General features: G+C 36.1%; 1 protein-coding gene across 4 annotated transcripts in view; it reads right to left on the bottom strand.

Annotated features, from left to right (window-relative positions):
* Positions 1 to 12,097, bottom strand: part of BCKDHB (branched chain keto acid dehydrogenase E1 subunit beta) — a 355,891-nt gene that overhangs the window by 199,530 nt on the left and 144,264 nt on the right. The window lies entirely within an intron of this gene.

Raw genomic sequence — 12,097 nt, 5'->3', positions numbered from 1 at the left:
GAGAAAAGCGAAGCATTACGTACAAGGGAAACTTGATAACATTAACCGCCAATTTCTCATCAGAAACAATGGCAGCAAGAAGAAAGTGCTATATTTAAGGTATTCATAGAGAAAAACTTCCAGCCAAGAATTCTGGTAGCTGGCAAAACTGTCCTTCAAAAATGAGGGTGAGTTCAAAGTCTTCATAGAAAATAAAAAACTGGTAGAGTATGTTACCAAAAAACCAGAATTACAAGATAGTAAAGGGAGTGCTGCAAACTGAAAGGAAAAAACAAGGACAAGAGATTTGGAGAAGAATTTAGAAATGCAGAGTTTTAGGAAGCATAAACTAGAGGGTAAGAAGACAGACAAAAGGACAACATGACAACAGAGAGCTGAAAGACAAAATGGATGAAGTAATGCCTTTACAAAAATAACACTGAATGTTAAAGGCTAGAACTCCCTAACCAAAAGACAGACTGATAGAATGGATAAAAAAATAAGAGTTATCTATATGTTGTCTATATGAGATTCACCTCATACGTAAAGACACAAATAGGTTAAAAGTGAAAGGCTAGAAAAAGGTATTCTAAGCAAACATTCAGCAAAAAAGAGCTGGAGTAGTGATACTAACGTTGAACAAAATAGACTTCAAAGGCAAAAACTGTCATAAGAGATGAAGAAGGTCACTATATATTTATAAAAGAGGCAATTCACCAAAAAGCAATCACTATACTAAATATTTATGCACCTACCCTTGGTGGCCCAATGTACATGAGGCACACACTGGCACAATGGAAGGGAGAAATAGATGTCTCTACAACAATAGTTAGAGAGTTCAATACACCACTCACAGTATTGGATAGAACATCTGGACAGAGGATAAATAAACTAACAGAGAACTTGAATAATATGATAAATGAACTAGACCTAACAGACATTTATAGAGCAATGCATTCCAAAACAGCAGGATATGCATTATATTTAAGTGATCATGGATCCTTCCCCAAGATAGACTATATGTTAGGTCACAAGAAAAGTCTCAGTGAAATGAAAAAGACTGAAATTATACAAAGTACCTTCTCTGATCATAACAGAATGAAGGTGGAAATCAATAACGAATGGAAAAAGGGAAAAATCATAAATATATGGAGATTAAAAAACACAGTCATAAATAATCAGTTGGTAAAGGAAGAAATTACAAGAGAAGTCAGCAAATATCTTGAGACGAATGAAAACGAGAACACAACATATCAAAACCTATGGAAGGGAAGCAGAAGTGGCTCAAGTGATAGGGCTTCCACCTACCATATGGGAGGACCTGGGTTTGATCCCTGGATCCTCATGGTGTAAAAGAAGATGAGAAAGCATGCCTATGTGGCAAGCCAGTGCCCATAAAGTGAGCCAATGGCCACATGGCTAGCCAATGCCTGCATGGTGAGCCGAGCACCCGCGTGGTGAGCCAGTGCCTATACAAGTGAGTCTTGCAGCAAGATAATGACACAACAAAAGAGGACGAAGGGGAGAATCAAGGTGAAGTGCAGCAGAAACTAGGAATTGCGGTGGTGTGGTTGATAGGGAAACTCTTCTCCACTCAGAGGTCCCCAGGATCAAATCCCACTGAATCCTAGAGGAGAAAAAATGAGAAGAGAAGACAAAAAGAGAAATAGATACAGAAGATCAAACAGTGAATGGACACAGACAGCAAAAACAGCAGGGCAGGGAAAAGGGAGGGATGGGGGGAAATAAACAAACAAACAAACAAATAAATCTTTAAAAATAAAAATAAAAACAACCTATGGGACACTTCAAAGGCAGTGCTCAGAGGGAAATTTATAGCCTTCAATGCTTACATTAAAAAAGAAGAAAGGGCTAAAATTGAAGATCTAACTGCACACCATTGTCAGAGCAGAAATAAAAGAACTCTAGACAAAAAATGAGAGAAACCAAAAGTTGGTTCTTTAAGATCAACAAAATCAACAAACCCTTAGCTAGACTGACAAAGGAGAGAATAGATGCAAATAAATAAAATCAGAAACGAACGTGGGAACAAACCTGATGCCACAGAAATGAGAGATCATAATAGGATAATATGAAAAACTAGACAACATATAGGAGATAGACAAATTCCTAGAAACAGAGAAACCACCTACAGTGACCCTAGAAGAAATAGAAGGCCTCAACAAACCAATCACAAGTGAAGAGACTGAAACGGTCACCACAAACCTATCAAAGATAAAAACCCAGGACCAAATGACTTCACACGTAAATTTTACCAATCATTCAAAAATGATCTAATACCAGTCTTGCTCAAGCACCTCAAAGAAACTGAACAGGAGAGAACATTACAAAATGCATTCCACAAAGCCAACATCACCCTAATAGCAAACCAGATAAAGATACTATTAAAAAACAAAGTAACAGACCAATATCTCTAATGCACATAGATGCAAAAATCCTCAACAAAATACTTGCAAACAGAACCCAAAGCACCATGAAAACCCATGAACAAGTGGGTTTTATTCCAAGTATTCAAGGTGGTTTAACATACAAAATCAAACAGAAATTGATAAATTGAATAATTATAATCACATGATCATCACAATTGATGCAGAAAAGGCATCTGACAAAATACAGCACCCTTTTTGATAAAAGCACTCAAAAAGATAGGAATAGAAGGAAACTTTCTCAATATGGTAAGGCGCACAAATGAAAAACTTACAGCTAGCAGCAAAAGTGAAAGACTGAAAGCTTTCCCACTGAAATCAGGAGCAAGACAAGGATACCCTCTGTTACCACTGTTATTCAATACTGTGCTAGAGGTTCTAAGCTAGAGCAATTACGCTAAATAAAGAAATAAAAGGCACTCAAATAGGAAAGGAAGAAGTAACTTTTACTATTCGCTGATATGGTCCTATTTCTACACTTTCCTGAAAAATCCACAGCAAAGCTACTACAGCCAAGTGGCAGAAAACAAGATTAATATGCAAAGAGCAACAGTATTCTATACAATACTGATGTGCAATTAGAGGAGGAAATCAGGAAAAACTTCCATTTATAATAGCAACTAAAACAATCAAATATTTAGGAATAAACTTAACCTAGGACATAAAGGACCAACATTCAGAAGTACAAAACATTGCTAAAAGAAACTGAAGAAGACTTAAATAAATGGAAAGAAATTCCATGATCATGGACTGGAAGACCAAATATCGTTAACATGTCAATTCTACTGAAATTGATTTACAGATTCAATGCAATCCCAATAAAAATCCCAACACCTTTTTCTGCAGAAATGGAAAAGCCAATTATCAAATTTATTTGGAAGGGTAAGGGCCCCTGAATATCCAAAAAGATCTTACAAAAGAAGAACGAAGTTGGAGGACTCTCATGGACTTTAGAGCATATTACTTAGCTACAGAGGTAAAAGAGCATGGTACTGGCAAAAGACAAACACACTGACCAATGTAATTGAATCGAGAATTTTTGACAGGTGGTCAAATCTTCCCAACTGGGCTAGAAAAATGTATTCAACAAAATGGTCCTACAAGAACTGGATAACTATATACAAAAGAAAGAAGATGCCTATTTCATACCTTGTACAAAAATAAACTCCAAATAAACCAAGGACCTAAGTATAAAAGCAACAACCGTAAAACTCCTAGAAGAAAATGTAGAAGAATGTATTCAAGATCTTGTGGTAGGTGGTAGTTTCTTAAACCTTACACCCAAAGCACGAGCAACTAAAGAAAAAGATAAATTAAATCTTTTGCATGTCAAAGGATTTTTAAAATGGGAAAAAGGCAGCCAACTCACTGGGAGAAAATATTTGACAATCACTTATCCTATAGGGTTTAATATCTATGATATACAAAGAGATCATACAACTCAACAAAAAAAAAAAGACAAACTACTCAATTTAAAAATGGGAAAAAAGACTTCAAAATACAATTGTCAAAGAAGAAATACATAATGACAAAGAAACAGTGAAAAATGTTTAACATCACAAGCCATTAGGGAAATGCAAATCAAAACTACAAGATACCATTTCACACTTATTAAGTGTACCCTGGCTGCTATTAAAAATTTGGGAAACCATAAATGTTTGAGAGGATGTGGGGAATTTATGCTTTGGAATTTATGCTCCCCAGTGTAACAACGTTAGACTCATTTATAGGTTCTCTATACATGGCTATCTGCCCTTTTTATTTGTGCCTATAATTACCACTATATTTGATAAACATATGTTTATCCCGGAGGCATGAATCTTTGGTCTGTCCATGTGCCAGCTGAGCTGTGAACTTCAACAGAGTTACAACAGCTACTCTCCAGTTCATTGGACTCAGTCAGGAAAACTAACAAGGAGAATGATGACAGAAAAATGCCCATCCCTAGGAATAGAGAGTATCTGAAAATGCAAGCATGACAGCTCCATCCATCTGCCCCATGGGATGTAAGTCCCCTCTCAATTAGAAGCAGAGTGGCCATCACCATGCCAAAATCCACAAGACCGGGGAATGAACAATGGACTAAAGTAGACTTATTATTATTCTACTATAGTCTTATTATTATTCTAGCTTTGGAAGAACATTTATCACTGATGTACAGGCAGTGTTCACCAGAGGTCCAGAGGGATAGGAGAGAGAATAGATGTAACATGGAAGCATTTGGGGGACACTGGATTTGTCCTGCTCAATATTACACTGGCAGATACAGGCCACTATATATTTTGTTATAACCTACAAAAAAAGAGTGTAAACTATAATGTAAACTGCAATCCATAGTAGCAATGCTTCAATGTTTTCTCATCAATTATATGAAATGTACCACACTATTGAGGGATGCTGTTGATGTGGAAAAGTGGGGAAGAGGACAGAGTGGGGAATATGGGAATCATATTTTTTTTTTGTTTCACTTATGTAATCTAAAGCTACTTTAAAAATTTTTTTATTAATTAATAAAAAAGATTAAGTACTGATTTCTCATCAGAAACCATGGAGGCAAGAAGGAAGTGGTATGATATATTTAAGATATTGCAAGAGAAAAATTGCCTTCCAAGAATCTTATATCCAACAAGACTGTCTTTCAAAAACAAGGGCATGTTTAGAATATTCACAGATAAACAGAAACTGAGAGAGTTTTTTAAGGAAGAGATTGATTTTGCAAGAAATACTAAGAGAAAAAAAAGGAGAAACTTGGAAGAGAGTCTAGAAATGAAAATTATAACAGGAAAAGTAACTAAAAATGTAAAAAGAGAGATAAAAATGAAACGTAACAGATAAAACTTAAAGGTAAAAATGGGTGAAATAAGAACTGCCTTACAGTAACAACATAGAATGTTAATGGATTAAACTCCCCAGTCAAAAAGACAGACTGGCTGAATGGAAAAGAAAATATGGGCCATCAATATGCTGACTACAAAAGAATCACCTGAGACCAAAGGACACCAATAGATTGAAAGTGAAAAGCTGGAAAAAGATATTCCATGCATGCAGTAACCAAAGAAAGGCTACATTTATATCAGATGAAATAGACTTTAAAAGCAAAACCGCTATTTGGGACAAGGAAGCACATTATATATCAATAGAGTCATTTCATCACGAAGAAAGAACAATCATAAATGTATATGCATCTAACCAGGATGCCCCAAATTACATGAGGCAAAACTGAAGGGAGAATGAGATGTCTCTACAATAATATTTGGAGACTTCAACACCACTCTCAGGAATGGATAGAATATCTAGGCAGAGGATCAACAAAGAAACAGTCAGCAAGGAAAATAGGATAAATGGACTAAACCTAATGTACATATACAGAGCACTGAACCCCAAAACAGCTGGATAAACATCTTCTCAAGTACTCATAGATCTTTCTACAGGATAGAGCATATGTTGGGTCACAAAGTAGATCTCAGTAAATTCAACAAGATCAAAATTATACAAAGACTCTCTGATCATAATGGAATAAAAAGCTGGAAATCAACAATAGGAAGAAAAGGGAAAGTTCACAAATATAAGGAGATTAAACAACACATTCTTTATCAGTGGGTCAAAGAAGAAATTGCAAGAGAAATCAATAAATGTCTCTAGAAAAATGAAAACAAGAACACAAAATAGCAGAACCTATGGGATAAAGCCAAAGCAGTGCTGAGAGGGAAATTTATAGCCCTTAATGCTTACATTAAAAATAGAAGAGTTAAAATCAATGATTTAACTGCAAAGCTGAGGGACTAGAACAAGAAAACTATTCCCAAAGCTAGGAGAAAGAATCAAATAACAAAGAGCAGAACAGAAACAAATGAAATCAAGAACAAAAAACAGAGAGAATTAACAAAACCAAGTTTGTTCTTTAAGAAGATTAATAAAATCAACAAACCCTTAGCTAAATTGACAAAGAAAAAGAGAGAGAAGATGCAAATAAAGAAAAACATATGGGGACCTTACTACTAATCACAAAGAAATAAAAAAATTATATCATCTTAATACCAAAGCCAGATAAAGATACTACAAAAAAAGAAAATTAAAGACCCATTTCACCAATGAATACAGATGCAAAAATCCTCAACAAAATACTTGTTAACCGAACCCAACAAAACATTAAAAATAATTATTCATCATGATCAAGTGGGTTTTATACCAGACATGCAAGGGTGGTTCAACACAAGAAAATCAATCAGTATAATACACATTAATAAATCAAAGAAGAAAAATCAAATGAACTTATGGATTTATGTAGAAAAGGCATTTGACAAAATACAGTATCCTTTCTTGGCAAAAATACTATAAAAGATAGGAATTGAAGGAAACTTTTTCAACATGATAAAGGCCATATATGAAAAACCCATAGCCAGCATTATACTCAATGCTGAAAGAAAGCTTTCCTGTTGAGATGCGGAACAAGATAACAATGCCCAGTAGCACCACTGCTGTCCAGTATAGTGCCAGACGTTCTAGCTAGAGTAGTCGGGCAAGAAAAAGAAATAAAAGCATCAAAATCAGAAAGGAAGAAGTAAAGCTTACGCTATTTGCAGATTATATAATCCTATACCTACAAAGTCCTAAGAAATCTTCAACAAATCTACTGGAGTTAAGAAACTATTTCAACTTCAGCTCCTACACTTTGACTTATTGGACTTACTCCACTCAGCTAACATGGAGTTGAAGAAGGTCAACCACCACAACATGGAGCCTAGAGTGTCTACAACTAGAAGCGGGAAGAGTGCATCCAGTACCCATGTGGAATCTAAGCCCTCACTTGACATAGGTGTGCAATGGACACAACCAATCCAATGTCCACAGAGAAAATGTGGAATGGGTGTGGGAACGGTAGCCATGGGGGCTGCTGGGTGTGGGGAACGGGAGGAAGAGATGAGATGTGGAGGCGTTTTCGGGACGTGGAGTTGTCCTAGATAGTGCTTCACGGACAATTACGGGACACTGTAGATCCCCCCAGGGCCCACTGGATGGAACGTGAGAGAGTCTGGGCTATGATGTGGACCATTGACTATGGGGTGCAGTGATGCTCAGAGATGAACTTACCAGGTGCAATGGATGTGTCATGATGATGGGAGAGAGTGTTGCTGTGGGGGGAGTGGGGGGCGGGGGCGGTGGGGTTGAATGGGACCTCATATATTTTTTTTAATGTAATTAAAAAATAATAATAAATAAATATTAAAAAAAATAAATAAATACATCTAAAAAAAAAAGAAACTATTTCAGTAGAGTGGCAGAATTCATGTAAACATCAGTGGTATTTCTATAAACTAGTAATGCACAATCTGAGGAGGAAGACAGGGAAAAAAATTCCATTTACAATAGTGACTAAAAGAATCAAATATTCAGGAACAAACTTAATCAACAATGTAAAGAACTTGTATTCACAAAACTACAATAGATGGTTAAAAGAAATTCTAAAAGACCTAAGCAATTGGAAGAACATCTCATGCCCATGGTTTGGAAAACTAAATAACATTAAGATGTCAATTCTACCCAAATTGACATACAGATTCAATGCAATCCCAATAAAAATTCCACCAACATTTTAAAAATAAATGGAAAACGCAATTATCAAATTTATTTGGAAGGATAAGGGTCCCCGAATACACAGCGACATCTTAAAATGGAAAAACGAAGTTGGAGGACTCTCACTTCCAGACTTTAAATCATAGTACCTAGCTTCAGTGATAAAAACAGCACGGCACAGGTATAAAGATAGACACATAGACCAATGGAACCAAACTGACTGCTCAGAAACATACCCTCACATCTCTGCTCAAGTGATTTTTGAGAAGGCTGTCAAACACACCAAGCTGAGGCAGAAGAGTCTATTCAACAAATGGTGTTGGGAGAACTGAATGGCCATATCCAAAAAAAAGAGGACATCCATCTCACTTTATATAAAAATTAACTCAAAATGGATCAAAGACCTAAATATAAAAGTTAGAACCATAATGCTCCTAGAAGAAAATGTAGGGAAGCATCTTCAGAACCTGGTGCTAGATCATGGATTCTTAAACCTTACACTGAAAGCAGGAGCAGCAGCAAAAGAAACCATGGATAAATGGGAACTCCTCAAACTTAAACACTTCTGTGATCAAAGACTTTGTCAAGAAGAATGTACAATGTTTCATCTGCTGTGGAAGACAGTTTAACAGTTCCTCAGAAAGTTGAGTATAGTATTACCGTATTACCAATGTGACAGTTTGAAGTTTTGGGGATAACAGAAAAGGCTATGTTCTTGGAGCTAATCTAGTTCTGTGGCTGTGGGACACGTTGACTGGACTGGATTCAGTTGGGGGACCTTGGATTGGATTAGTGAGGCATGACCCAGGATATGCCTTGTTCCTCTTGCTAGAGTCCTATATGAACAGGTGAAACATACAGAGACACACAGAGTAAAAGATGGCTGAGACAGAGAAGCCCTGAGAGGCTAAGTGAGAGGTCATGAAAGCCAGGGGCTGGAATCAGTGGAACACAGAAGCCTGGAAAGAAGGCCCTGAGAGGCTGGAAGAGATAGGGCCCAGAGGAGAGGGGAGAGATGAGTCATATGCCCAATTACTCACAATTGAGTTCAGGGAAGAAGTAAGCCTGGTGAGGAGGCAGAGACACAGACCAACAGATCTGCCACTGTACCTTGCCACATAGCAGAAGTCCAGGATCACCAGCAACCCATCTGTGATGAGACAGCATCTTTGATGGTACCTTGATTTGAACATCTTTATAGTCTCAAAACTTTACCCTAATAAATTCCTATTATAAAAGCCAGTTCATTTCTGGTATATTGATCCCAGCAGCTTTTAGCAAACTAGGACAACCAGCATTCACACTTCTAGATATATACCCAAAAGAACTGAAAGCAATTCAATTCTTTCAAACAGATATATATTTGCACAAGGATGTTTATAGTGGCATTATTCACAACTGCCAAAAGATGGTAGTAACCCAAGTTTCCATCAACCAGTGAATTGATAAATAAAATATAGTATATACAACAATGCAATATTTTATTCAGTCATAAAAGGAGTGAAGGTATGATACATGCAACAACATGGACCCTTGAAGATATCATGTTAAGTAAAAAAAGCCAGACACAAAAGGACAAATACTGTATAATTTCACTGATTTGAAATAATTAAAATAAGCAAACTCACATAGAATCAGAATCTGAAGTACAGGCTACCATGGGCTGGGATGGGGGTAGGGAATGGAGGTTAATGCTTGAGTTGTACAGAGTTTCTATATGAGTTCATTGTAAAGTTTTTATAATGGATGGTAATGATAGTGCAACATTGTGAATGTAATTAACAGACTGAATTACATAAATGAATGTAGTTAAAAGGGGAAATTTTAAGTTGTATAAGTGTTACTAAAATAAAAATTTTTTAAAACATAGGAATGAACAACTCAAACAGTGAACCCTTTTGTAAATGATGGACTATAGATAATATTACAATTATAGTTAAGACTGCAATTATAAAAATGTTCTTTCATGAATTACAAAAAAATATACCACACTAATAAAAGGTATTAATAACAGGGTGGTATATGGAAACTCTACATCTTATGTATTTTATGCATGAATTTTCTGTAAACCTACAACTTCTCTAATTAAACAACAAAAACCCTTCAAAACACTTCAACTCTTAGTTTCCTAAGCTTAAGTAAATATCATGAAATGGGTTGGCTTATACAATGGGAATTTTTTCACTTATGGTTTTTGAGGCCAGGAAAATGTCCAAATCAAGGCACTGTATCAAGGATGCTTTCTCCAGGAAAGACTGTGACATCTGTACTGGTGATCCTTGGTTTCTGTGGCACAGGGCAAGGTACATGGCAGCTTTTCCTGGTCTCTTCCTTCTTTCCCAGGTTCTGTTTCAGCTTCTTGCTTCCTGTAGCTTTCTTTTTTCTTTGTGTGAATTCCACTGTCTTATAAAGGACTCCAGCAACAGGATTAACAGCCATCCTGAGTGTGTCATACTTTAACTGAAACAGCCTCATCAAAAGGTCCTACTTAAAATGAACTATTGCCCACAGGAATGGATTAAATTTAAGAATATGTTTTTCTGGGGTATAGTTTCAATCCACCAGAACAACACCCCTAGAATTTACACACAACTTTAAACTCCAGCTCCTCCAGGTAAGGTATACAAACATTCTGATTCTATCTTAAAGCCTATAATCAAAGCCATCAACAAGTTAAGTCCCCACCTGGCAATAGTCGATTATATAGTCACATTGCTCTTTTAAAACTATTTTCTCAGTCTCTTCATGGGATAATAAGTTCCCAGATTGTGGTGACTGACATTGTATCTTCTATATAATTTTTAAATTTATGTTCTGTTTGGTTTGCTGGAGTTTAGAATTTCAGGAAATAAAAAGGAATTGCTCCTTTTAGAGATTTCTTAATAAAACCTGATGGTAAAATGTACACTTAGTATATTATCAAAGAGGAGATCTAACAAATTGAGACTATACAGTAGTACTCCATTTTACTGGACATTTGACAAACAAAGTAGATAAAATGCAGAGATTAAGAACTCCAAACAGACATGGCCTTTACCTAAAGAAAGTTTAAGCAATCCCTTTGAGCCAGGAAAGCCTAATTAAGATGAATTTGGTTCAAAGTAATAAGAAGCACTTCTTTCTGATAAACAGAAACCACTATCCAGACAGAAGAATTCAGAGGCAGGTAGGAGCAATAATGGCCTTCCCCAAGATATATAAAAAATATAAATGTTTAGATGAAGGTCACATTTTCATTCCAGGTGGGAATTTCTCAAATATGTTTCAGTGTATGTTTTACAAAAAGCATTTTGTAAAAGTGATACTAAAATTATTTGAAAAAGGCTATTGCCCTGGAGACAGCTAGGGTGATAAACATTATGAGCCACCTTGAAAAATAAAGTGGAAATCTAAGCCTCTGAATATGAAATGAAATGGAATTTTGATTTGTGATTAGAATTAGGACATTTCAGGTATTGCCCTGCTAATAAGTTAAGTTCAAAGATGGTGCCAAAATAGAAACAACGTCCAAGAAATCCAAAATCCCTTGATATTTGAAAATAGAAAATACATACATTTTGCTATTACCATTAGATATATTCAGGGGGAGTTGAAGAGAGGGGAAGAAAGAATTTTTCAAAGTCAGTAGAAAAATATATTAAATGAAAATATAAAATAGTAAATTCTATCTATGATATTGTTATATTATTATGCATATTATACATTCAGGTGGTGATATGACCAAATAATGAAAATGATATGATTAAAGTCAATTTTTGGCTTGGATTTCTGTTATGGGTTTTTGTTGGTTTATTTTATTTTTTTTTAGCTCTGGTACACATTCATGGATACTGTTTAGATTTACTTGGCCAAGTTGCTTCTCCAGAGAAAAAATAAGAGCAGGAAGTGGGGATGGCATTTCTGCTGAGAAACTGTAGGCAAGCAGGCCAGGATTCTGAGGGAGCGAGATGAGTTCTGGCAGGAGCTTCATGCATAATCAGCAGGGACACTCCCACCAAGTCATCCTAGGCTCTGGTTAGAGGTCACACTGCAGGCACTTGAACAAGCCTAAAAGGGAAGAGGGCAGCACAGATTCTTCCTCCACTGGAATGGCCGTT

The sequence above is a fragment of the Dasypus novemcinctus genome, chromosome 11 (assembly GCF_030445035.2).
Source record: "Dasypus novemcinctus isolate mDasNov1 chromosome 11, mDasNov1.1.hap2, whole genome shotgun sequence".
Lineage (NCBI taxonomy): Eukaryota > Metazoa > Chordata > Mammalia > Cingulata > Dasypodidae > Dasypus > Dasypus novemcinctus.
The sequence above is the reverse complement of the archived record's forward strand: the minus strand, read 5'-3'. Positions and strand labels throughout refer to the sequence as shown.